We start from the raw sequence: 12,461 nt of genomic DNA, 5'->3' as shown, positions 1-12,461 counted from the left end.
CTAGTTAGTGGAAAAAATTATCACAATAAACTGCCATTCTGCTTATACTTCAGTCTTTTGGGAGCCCAATTCCATCTTCATCTCCCAACTCCACATAAAGCGTGCAAAGCTATACCGCTTCCATCTGGTGACCTACTGATGGCACCCAGCAAGTCTTCAAATGCACCGGACAGCTGCCAGATAAAGGAGGGCTGAGAGTAAAGGTGGGGAAGCCTTCCTTTCCATTTCAAAGTAAAAAGCAACAGTAAAGGAGCAATTTGAAAACTGTTAACATTACCTGTTATAAAAGAAAGAAAAGCAAGATGGGCAGTCTGTATGTAGTCCTTCTGCACCCTGACTAAAGACAAAGGATAGTAAACATGAGAAGAGATTATAAAGGAACCAAAAGAAAGGAACACCAAAGTTCAAATTATAACTCAGGGAACAATGTCCAGAAGATTAAACCTTCTTAACATTCCAACACAGTTAACAAATAGAGAAGGATTTCAAATAGCTAACGAACGTTAAAAAAAAAGTTTAAACTCTGGATAAGGGAAATGTAAATTAAAAGAATGAAATATCATTTCCCACCCTACATTTTCCACTCTCTTTTCTGAATTTGAAATCTGATAACCCCAACTGTTGGTATTATACAAGAAAACTGGAATTCTGCTGTTAGCAAAAACACTTTGGAGACCAATTTATATTTCTTGATGATGAAAAGGCCCACATCCTCTAACCCGGCAATTCCACTTAACCTATAATCCGGCAATTCCACTTAAAAATCTCTTGTACTTGTCACAAGATGTGTACAAAGATGCTCACAACAGTGTTATTTGTAGTTAAGGAGAAGGAGGAGCTACCTAAGAATAAATAAGCTGTACCTTACCCAAGAAAATGGTATGTAACAGTAAAAATGTGCAAGCTAGACCCAGTATCAACATGGTTGTATCTCAGTCAATGCTGAGAAAAAAAAAAAACAAGGTGCAAACGGATATGAACAGTACGCCATTTAGACAGATTTTCCAAACTAAGAAAAAAGGTTTATACTGATGATGAATTCATAAAAACACATACCAAAAAATAGGCAAATATGCAAAGGAATGACACACATCTCCTTTAGTAATAGTGGTTGGAAAAGGCACTGAGAGAGAAAATGTCAGAAGAGGTGATCACTGTTTAAATTCCTGCTAAATGTTCACTGTTTGAACATTTTAATCAAAACTATCCAAATCAAATGTAGAAAAAAATGTTAACATTTATTAAAATTAGGGGATGAGTATGTATTAGTGTTTTTCTACTAGTTTAGAAGACTATATTTTTTCTAAAGTTTTAAAAGGGGGAAGTACATTAAGTCAAAGGAAAAAAGGAGATACAAATTCTATCAAGAATCAAGAAGAGACATCATCACAAGTCTTACAGATATTAAAAGGATAAGGGAAACTTAGGAACAATTTATGCGTGTGACAGCTTAGATGGGATGTCTCAAAGAATTTTTCCAATTACCAAAGATTACATACGAATAGCTAACGTAAACAGACCCACATACATTTAAAAAAAACTGATTTGTACTTAAAAACTTCTATAATTAACACCACCAAAAAATACTCCCAACCAAGACTTCACTGGTGAATTTTCTACCGAAAATTTAAGAAAGAATTCTATACAAATTCTTCCATCCAAAAACAACACTTTGCAACTCAATGTTATAAAGTCAGCATTACCAGAACACCAAAAATAAAGACAACACAAGAAAACTATAGATCTCTCTCAAGAACATGGAACCAAAACTCCTTAAGAAATTAGAAAAGTGGGGGCGCCTGGGCGGCACAGCGGTTAAGCGTCTGCCTTCGGCTCAGGGCGTGATCCTGGCATTACGGGATCGAGCCCCACATCAGGCTCCTCTGCTATGAGCCTGCTTCTTCCTCTCCCACTCCCCCTGCTTGTGTTCCCTCTCTTGCTGGCTGTCTCTATCTCTGTCAAATAAATATATAAATTTTTAAAAAAAAAATTAAGAAATTAGAAAAGTGAATCCAGCAATACCTAAAAAGGATAATACATGATGAACAAATGAGTTTATACCATGAGTGCAAAATTGTTTCAGTATCTGAAAAATGAAAATAACTCACCATGTCAACGTATTAAAGGAAAACTATATGATCATAGTAATAGATGAAGTAAAAAAGCATCTTAACATCCATTCATAATCGTAATTTTTGACAAGCCAGCAAACTAAGCCTTCTAGTCAACATTGTACTAGTAGTGGTCCGGGAGTATAGAATTGGGGGGTGGGGAGTGGGGTGGGGAAGAGACCACAAATACATAAAAAGTAGATAGGAAAGAACAAAATAAAACCAGTTTTCTGTTTTACATGACTGTCAATGCAGAAAATCGCAAAGAACATACAAAAAATTACTAAAACCAATACAATTTTATTGACATATTAGCAACAGACAACTGGAAATTAAAAAATAAAGTACCACTTAACAATAGCATCAAAAAAAATGAACTATTCAGGGATAAATCTAATTAAATATGTACAAGATCTGTATGCTACAATATAGAAAACACTGACGAGAGAATCAAAGACTTAACTGAATAGGAGATATACCATGCTTATAGATGAGAAAACTCACTAATGTTAAATAAATTTTCCTCAAAATGATCTACAGTTATGATACCCAATAGAGCAGCCACTAGTAACATGGCTATTTACATGTGCGTTTAAAATCAAATAAAATTTAGAGTTCATTTCCTCAGTCTCACTAACCATTTTTCAAGTAGTCAAGTCACATGTTGTTAGTCACTACCACATACTGGACAGTGCAGATGGAAAACATCACCCTCATTACAAAAAGTTCTTATTGCCATTGGACAGTGCTGATCTACAGATTCAATGCAATCCAGTCAAAATACCACCAAATTTCAGAGAAATGAGGATGGAAAAAGAGGATCTCGTGTACTCAAAACAAACAAAAAAAAACCCCAAAAAACTGAAAAAGAAGTACCAAGCTGAAGGACTGATGTTACTGGATTTCATGATTTATGATGACTGCTTACAGTATTTAAAGACAGTGTGGCACTGGCAAAAGGACAAAGTCCAGACACATATACACACACATATAAGATCATTTGACTTTAAAAAAAGATACCAGTGTAATTCGTTAGGGAAAGTGTCTTTCAATAAATGGTACAGAAAAACCTGAGATGCCCATACATAAAAATTAAGAACCTCAATTCATACTCTTATCCATATATAAGAATTAACTCAAAATGGATGAAACACCTAATCGTAAAACCTCAAAGTTATTATAAAGCTTCTGAGAAAACATAAAGAAAAATCTTTAAGACCCGAGTCTATGCAAAGATTCCTTGGATAAAACATAAAAAGCATAAACTGCAGAAGAAAAATATATATTTTTTTTCAAAAAATTAAGTATCTCCATTCTCTGAAAGACATTTCCCCAGTTTTGAGAAATAAATGACACACATCACTGTATAAGTTCAAGGTGTAGAGCATGATGGTTTGATTTACACATATTGTAAAATGATTATAAGTTTGGTTACAGCCATCATCTCATATAATTACATTAAAAAGGGAAAAAAGTACTCCTTGTGGTAACAACTCTCAGAATCCACTCTTAACAACTTTCTTATATGCCATACAACAGAATTATCATCATCATACTGTACATTTCATCCTCAGTACTTATTATCTTGGCATTTGTGCCTTTTGACCATTTTCCTCAAATTTCCTCTCCCCGAGAAAGACACCATTATGAAAATGAAAAGCCACAGACTAGGAGAAAAAATACACAAAACACATATCTAATAAACTGTTATTCAGAATATATGAAAATTTATATGAAAGCTGAATAATAAACACAATCTAAAAATGGGCAAAAAAATTCTGAAGTCGTTTCCCCAGAGATATGTGGGTGACTTACATAAACACCTGAAAAGAGACTTACATTAGTCATTAAGGCAATGCAAATTAAAACTACAATGATATACCACTAAAATCTATACTGGTATTATAAAAAAACAAACAAACTGGCAATGTCAAATACGGAGGATGCAGAGAGGCAGGTATTTCTACATTGTTGATGATGAAAAAACAAAATGGTACTTTTGGGGATGATACAAGTATTGTTCTTGATTTTTATTACAAGGCTAAGTTCATAAAAATTCACAGACTTGTACACCAAAAAGGATTAATCTTACTGTATATGAATACCTCAGTACACCCGACCTAAAAAAAAATTCTATTTTCCCTACGTATTTAAAATATTTTAACATTTCAGTTTTCCAAACTCAATTCAAGCTTTTCTAACTCCTCTCATCATGTACTTCTAAATGGCCTTCTGAAAGCCTCATATAGCCAGCCTGATCAAACCTCAACTCCAAAAGACAACCAAATGCTCCATATGACGAGACAATCTGTTTCCAATGCATAGTATTGTACAGCTAATCAGATAAGCTTCGAAAAGGATAAAAGCATGTAAAGCATCCCACCTCTGCCAGAGTACTACAGGAGCTCCACAATTATCTATGAAGAAAATCATCAAGAGGAATAATCAAATGAAAAGATTCTAAAAACAAAGGAAATCTTACAAAGGGAAAGGGAGTGTTATGCATGTGAAGGTAAAGGTAACAGCAACAACAACAACAACAGATCACCACCCACACTCATACATACCTCCCACTGGGAGAAATCAGGTGGGCAGAAGAACAGAAATAAACCAAGAGAAAGCTAATTCACACCCTGAATCCCCTCATATCAAATTTCCCTGTCACACAAACCAAATCACAGGACTTCCTATGACAACATACAAGTATTTCAAGTCTAAAATATTTATAACAGTTTATAGTCTGTAACGGAATATTTCACAGAAGTACTTATACAGAGAAAAATGAGAGCTGGAAATTGAGAAGAAACAGTTCTTATTTCATTATGAAATACACATGTACCTGCCATAGTTCTGAATCTTAAATGTAAAGAAACCCTAAAATTTAAAGCATAATAGCATTCGTACTGCAGAGTCCAGAAGAATATCTCTAATAGTCTTCCTAATGCTTGGTTTGTCAGAAAGGTGATACGACTTGGTGGGAAAAGGACAAAATTAGTCCCGGAGTCTAGTCCAGGTTCTACTACTACTAACCTGTTTCAAGACTTGGGGCCAGTCACTTAATCTCACTGGATTCTAGTTTTCCTGGATGGAATAGCTGGATAAAATTATCTATAAAGCCCGTCCTAAAGAAATTTTTTGAAGGAGGAAAAACAGCAGCCCAGGGCAATTCAAAGAATTCTAGCTCTTCTTGGCCAGATATGACTATAGCCATTATGAATGTGGATTTAACGTTAGTTCATTTTATAAAACTGTTATTTATTTCCCAAAGGCATACGGGCTTTAAGTAGAAAGCACAATGCTGCTCAACAAACCCTAAGCACAAGAAACATGTAGAAAACAAGGACCATCACAAACTGCTAAAAGCCAGTGATAAAGAGAAATCTTAAAAGCAACCCAAGACACACTTTGTGGAGAAAGAAAAAGAAAGGGGGGAATGACGGCAGATTACTCATCAGAAATAATAAAACCCAGGAAACAATGGAACAACACCTTTAAGATACAAAAAGAAATAACTGAACCTAGAATTCTATACCTGTTGAAAACACCTTTCAAAACAAGGAGAAACTGGAAGCCTCATACACATTGGTAATATAAAATGGTGCAGCCACTTTAGAAAACAGTGTGGTAAACTTCAAAAGGTTGGAGTTACCATTTGTCCCATCAATTCCAATTCTAGGTATATACCCCAGAAAAATTAAAACATGTATCCATACAAAAATGTGTACACTAATGTTCATGGCAGCATTGTTCATTAATAGCCAAAAGGTGGAAAAATTCCAAATAACCATCAATTGAATAAACAAAATGTGGTTTACCTATACAATGGAATATTATTTGGCTACTAACAGGACTGGATACTGATATATGCTACAACATAAAAGTTTCCAAGGTGAGCCTTAGAAACATTATGGTAGTTTCAGAACCCAGTCACAAGAGACCTCATGTCATCTAGTTCCATTTATACAAAATACCCAGAACCCCAAATCTTTAGAAAGAGAGTTATCAGTGGTTCCCTAGGACTAGGGATGGCTGTGTGCACTGGGAGTGGGAGCACCCCAGAGAGCGACAGCTAAAAAGCAGGGGATTCCTTCTGGGGGTGATGAAATGAGGCCACAGTTCATAATTCTGTGAGTATACTAAACACCAATGAACTGCACACTTTAAATAGATGAACTGTATTATATACGTGTTGTATCTTCAAAAAGCTGTTATCAGAAGAAAAGCAAAATAAAAACCGAGAAATAAAAAACAAAAGAATCAATCACCAGCAGACATGAACTATAAGGAATGTTACAGGAAGTCCTTCAGGCAGAAGGAAAATACAACCACATGGAAATCTGGATCTACACAAAGCAATGAAGAGCACCACAAATGGTAAATATGTGGGAAAATAGAAAAGATTTCTTCTATTACATTTTGCAATCTCTTTAAAAGATAAGTAACCACATAAAAATTATATTATGGAGGATTACAACAGCACTAACAACAGAAAGGCTAGGTATAGAAAAGTGGCAGCATACTACTCTAAGGTTCTTATACTACAGACGACCCTTGAACAACATGGTTTGAACTGCACAGGTCCAATTACAAGTGGATTTTTTTCCAAAAAATACAGTACAGTATTTTAAGTATATTTTCTCTTCCTTGTGATTTTCTTAGTATTTTCTTTTCTCTTACTTCATCACAAGAATACACTGTATAATATATAGAGCATACAAAATATGTTAATTGACTGTTTATGTTATTGGTAAGTCTTCCTGTAGACAGCAGGCTCTAAGTATTTAAGTTCTGGGGGACTCATAAGTTATATGTGGATTTCAACTACATATAGGATCGGCACCCCAACCCCCAAGTTGTTCAAAGGTCAACCGGACATGTAAAGACGTATATCTCTAGAGGATAATTTGTGATGTTAAAGATGCATACTAAAGTAACAACTAAAACCAAACAGTTACAGCTAAAAAGAAAGGATATAAACTGGATTTTTAAAAGAAACACTCAACTAAGCCAAAGATGCCAGAAGGGGAAAGTGGATGAGTAGGAAAAATAGAAAACAAACAGCAAGACAGATTTAAAACCAATCATATCAAAAATCACTTTAAATGTAAATGGTCTTTTAAAAAGGGCAAAGACTATGATATTTAACTACAAAAAAGAAACCCAATTATAACTGGCTATAAGAAATCCATGTCAAATACAGACAGAAATATGGGAAAAGGTACATCATGCTAACCCTACTCATTTATTGAATCTACTTAATATATGACAAAGTAGTATCAGAGCAAAAGAATTATGTGATAAAGGTGATTTCATGACACAGGGCTCAATTCCTCAAGAAGACATAATTCTAGATGTTTATCCATCTAATAAGAAAGTGGAAGAATTAAATTAAATTAGAAGTAAAAAAACAGCAGGATAACTAGAAAATCCTCACATATTTGGAAATGAAGCAAAAATTCAAAATAATGCATCAGCCAAAAGAGAAAGGGAAAAAAGTCAGAAAATATTTTGAATCAAATGAAAATGAAATACATTATCAAATTTTATGGACTGTAACTAAAGTGGTACTTGAGAAGGAAATTTATAGCATCAAATGCCTATACATAAAAAAAAAGTTCTCAAATCAATGACTGAACTGATACTTTAAACAAAACTAGGAATAGAAGAGCAAATGAAACTCAAAATAAGCAAAATAAAGACCAGATCTGAAATCAACAGAAAACAAGAAAAACAAATAAAAAGCAATGAAATCCAAATCTTGTTGAGATAAATAAAATCAGAAAGAGAAGACATATATCACCAATAAGGAATAAGAAATAGCTTAATAGCTGCTATAGATTAATAAAGGATGATATGGGAATATTATCAACAGCTTTACTTCAATAATGGGAAATTCCTACATTCCTTGAAAGGCACAAACTGTCAAAGCTCATTCAAGAGGAAACAAATCATCTAAAGATTTTCATACACTTACAGAAATGTAATTTATAGTTAAAACCTCCGTAAGGAATACTCTAGGCCCAGATGGCTTCACTGGTGACTTCTAACAAACATTTAAGAAGAAATAATACCAATTCTATACACACTCTTCCAGAAAAATGAAGAGAAGAAAAATTACGTGTTCCTAACTTATTCTATGGCAGCCACATCAGTCTAAATACAAAACCAACTACATTACAAGGTAAGAAAACTAGACCAAAGTCTTTCATAAGTATAGATGCAAATATCTTTAAAAAAATAATTTAAAGCGTATTACTGCCAAGAGAATACATCATGACAAAGTGGGATTTTTCCCAGGAATGCAAGGATGGTTTAGAATTCCAAAAATCAATCAATGTAATTCACGGCATTAAATATGAAAAACTGTATGACTGTTTTAAAAGCTGGAGGAGATGCAGAGCAGGGAAATGTACTTGACAAATCCAACATCTATTCCTTAATTAAAAACTCTTAGCAAACTAGAAAAGAACTTCCTCAACCTACCAAAAACTACAGCTAATACTTAACAGTAAAAGGCTGAATGCTTTACTCCCTTAAAACTCAAGAACAATGCAAGGATCTCAACTCTTTACTACTTCTATTCAACACTGTTCTGAAGAGTTAAGCCATTTAGTAGGCAAGAGAAAAATAAAAGGCATCCAAATTGGAAAAGTAAAACTGTCTTAATTCACAGATAAGATCATCTATGGAAAAAAACTGCAAAATCCACAAGAAGCTACTAGAAGAGGTAAGTTTAGCAAAGATGCAGTACATGACATACAAAAATAACTATTTGTTTAAATCAACTAAAAGCAACCAGAACTTGAAATCTTTAAAGTAGAAATATTTATAAAGCCTCAAAAATGTGAAACACTTTGTGATGATTTTGACACAAGATATGCAAGATTTGTATACTAAAACACACAAAACACTGCTGAGAGAAGACCTAAAGGAGACCTTCAGGGATTGGAACACTGAATCTAATGTAGTTATCAGTTTTCTACAAATTCAGTGCATTCCAATAAAAATCTCAGCAGGCTTTTTTGTAGAAATTGACATGGTGGGGATGCGTGGGTGGCTCAGTTGGTTAAGCATGTGGGTCCTGGGATCGAGTCCTACACTGGGCTCCTTGCTCAGTGGGGAGCCTGCTTCTCCCTCTGCCTGCCACTCTCTCTCTCTCTCTCTGACAAATAAATAAATAAATATCTTTTTAAAAATTTTAAAAAATTGACGAGGTGATTCTAAAATTTATATGCTAATATGAAGAATCTAGAAGAGTCAAAGTAACTTTGAAAATGAACAATATTGGAAGTCTTATACTCCCTGATTTCAAGACCTTAAAAAACAACATTAAGACAGTATAGTACCAGTGTAAAGACAAACAGATTGACGGAACAAGACAGAGTCCAGAAACAGCACCAAATATACAGTCCACTGACTTTCACCAAGATGCAAAGGCAATTCAATGAAGAATGAATTATCTTTCCAATAAATGATGCCAGAATAAGAGGATGGCCATATGTTAAAAAAACAAAAGAAAAAAGAAAAAAACCAACTTACCTCACCCTTACAAATCTGTATACAAATATCACTTCAAAATAGACTAAGGACCCAAATGTTAAGAGTTAAAACTATAAAACTCCTACAGCAAAAATCTGAGAAAACCTTGGTGATGTTGGGTTTGGCAAAGATTTCTTAAATATGACATAAAAACTATAAAAGAAAAAAAAACAAATTAGATTTAATCTAGTGTTCAACAGACTTTTAAAACAAACATCTGAACCTAGAATAAAGAACTCTCACAATTCAATAAGTCAACCAAATTAAAAATGGGTAAAAGATATGAAAAAAAAACTTTAAGAAAAAAATGGCAAATAAGAACATGAAAATAACAATCGTTGTTAGTTATTAGGAAAATACAAAACCACAATGAGATACCATCAGACACCCTCTACTTGCCTAAAATTAAATAGACTATACATCACGGCTGGCAAAAATGTGGAACTGGAACCCTCACACACTACTTTGGGAATTTTAAATATACAACCACTGTAAAAAAACAGTTTGGCAGTTTGTTAAAACATTAAACATACCCAGTGACTCCACTACTTTACTCAAGTGAAATGAAAGTGTGTGTCTACACAAAGACTTGTTCAGGAATGTACGAGGCAGCTTTATTTGTACTGGCCAGAAACTGGAAACTCAAACGTCCATCAACAGGTGAAAAGATAAATAAATAGCAAAACAGTCATACAATGGAATAGTATTCAGCAGTAAACAGGGATAAAGATGGATGAATCTCAAAATAAGCACAGTGATTGAAAGAAACCAAAGGAAAATCCAAAAGTACATACTGTAGGATCAGACTTATACAAAATTTAAGAAAATGCAAACTAATGTGTAGCTACAGAAAGCAGATTAATGGTCGACTGGGGACAGAAAAGGGTAGGAGGAATTACCAAAGGGGAAGAGAAAATTCTGTGGGGCGACAGATATGATAATTATCTTATTTGTGGTAGTTTCCCCAGGTTATTCTTTCAACATGAAGTATCTTATAGACCAATTATATTTTAATAAAGCTAAAAAAAATTAAACCCAGATTAAACAATTAAAATTAAACAAGATGTGCTTTTTCTCCTGATTACAGTACAATACTTTTTAGTTTTTCTGAGAGGATTAAGTAATAGAGAAATTGTGCATTACCGTATGAATTAATCTATGTGTTTTACTATTCATCATTTTTAAAAATGAGATCAAATCTATAGTTGTTTAGTTCTATTTAAGAACGTATTCTAGAAATGCTACAAATACGTCATTTTTTGTTAGAGCAAAGTATTTTCTCACTAGCTTTTAAGTATTTTCAAAATGCTCTATCTTCATTCCTGGTAATTTTAATTGGCAATACAGCCTAACATTTTAGCTGTAAATTTAGTATCAATACCGTAATTACCATTACACACGCACGCATGCGCGCGCACACACACACACACAACACACCCCATAAATTATAACATGCATCTTTTCAGAAACAATCAGTACCATCAGGGTTTCACCAAGGCATAAAGTGGTTTTCCTGATGGCTGGAAGAGTTCATAAATCTAACTTGTTTACAACTTCATGTAACTTTGGGGTCACTATGCTATCTCTTATATTCCCTATAGCAGAGTAAAATCTTATTCTTCTTCCTGATCTCCACACCAGTATCTGGTCCAAATGTTTTCATGTCCAAAATATTTGAAAAGATGTGAAAGGCAAAAAACACAGCCAAGCTAAGTTTACTTACAGGTCAATATTCTTGTTAGCTCTTTCTTGCTTCATACCATCTAAAAGTTTTTGTGGGGCTGGACACAGGGAGAGGTGGGACTTCTTTCACTACTTTTGAATCCCTGAGTCTTAAAAAGCCAGATGTAAGGAAAGAAAAGTAAACCAACTCTTAAATTCCAGGGCTTGGGTTGGTTGGTTGGTTGGTTTGTTTGTTGGGGCTGGGGCAGGGTGGTAATGAATAGGTTTAAACTAATGATTAAAATTAATTTTCGGGTTACATAAAGAAAGTCTAAATCATATAAATTCAAGTGAAAATGGCACTAACTGCTCTGCACTCATCATCCTTATGCTGCTCTTTGCTGCAAAACAGAGAGGCAGAGGAGGCCAAAAAGACTGCTTTCTTGATTCTGAAGTGGCAAGACTTAAAAATGTGTTCACTCATATACAATAAATAGTATTCCACAAATTAGTACAAATATTTGCTGAACAGAAGGTCAAATTACAATCCTCCAGAACGGACTTCCAGAAAAAGTTTTGATTTATTTGCAAACTACAAATATTCTTACAATCAATCAGCCCAAAGGCCTGTTATTTAAAGGAAAGAAAAAAAATTTTAAAAACACAAGAAAACCGCATTCTGTATCTTACTTTCTACAATCTGGATAGATTTGCTCAATTACATAAAGGTAAGAGTTTCACAATGAAAGACTAAGTAGCAGAAACCACCACGAAGTCCAAGTTAAAAGTTTAGCTCACACCTCTTTCCTGAAAAATCTGATTTGTTTGCACTAGGGTTAGAAAAGGTAAAATGACACAAAAATAGACAAGATATATTTGTCACTATGTTAGAATTTGAAAGATTTCCCACTTCAACACACTACTACTAAGACTCTGGAGAAAACTACTGTAAATTTAAATTTCACTTATGAATAAGACGCTTGAAAAAGAGTTATAAATACAACTCTCATTTCTAAAACATTATTTCCTATAAAACTAGAGAGCCTGGATAAAGGAAGGAGGAATAGAAAAAAATAATTAGACCTATTTACTTGACAAAAATCAATGAACTGGAAACAAACTTCTGGTGATTGCAAAACGATTATACTG

General features: G+C 33.9%; 1 protein-coding gene and 1 long non-coding RNA gene across 2 annotated transcripts in view; both read right to left on the bottom strand.

The window, feature by feature from the left end:
• LOC148108916 (uncharacterized) overlaps positions 1-332 on the bottom strand; it is a 36,677-nt gene extending 36,345 nt beyond the window's left edge. The window contains exon 1 of the long non-coding RNA XR_015726633.1: positions 278-332. This is a non-coding gene — a long non-coding RNA (uncharacterized LOC148108916). The remainder of the gene's footprint in view (positions 1-277) is intronic.
• RYBP (RING1 and YY1 binding protein) overlaps positions 1-12,461 on the bottom strand; it is a 78,770-nt gene that overhangs the window by 46,643 nt on the left and 19,666 nt on the right. The window lies entirely within an intron of this gene.

This window comes from Ursus americanus, chromosome 14 (genome assembly GCF_024610735.1).
Source record: "Ursus americanus isolate L20-20 chromosome 14, mUrsAme1.1.p, whole genome shotgun sequence".
Taxonomy (NCBI): domain Eukaryota; kingdom Metazoa; phylum Chordata; class Mammalia; order Carnivora; family Ursidae; genus Ursus; species Ursus americanus.
The sequence above is the reverse complement of the archived record's forward strand: the minus strand, read 5'-3'. Positions and strand labels throughout refer to the sequence as shown.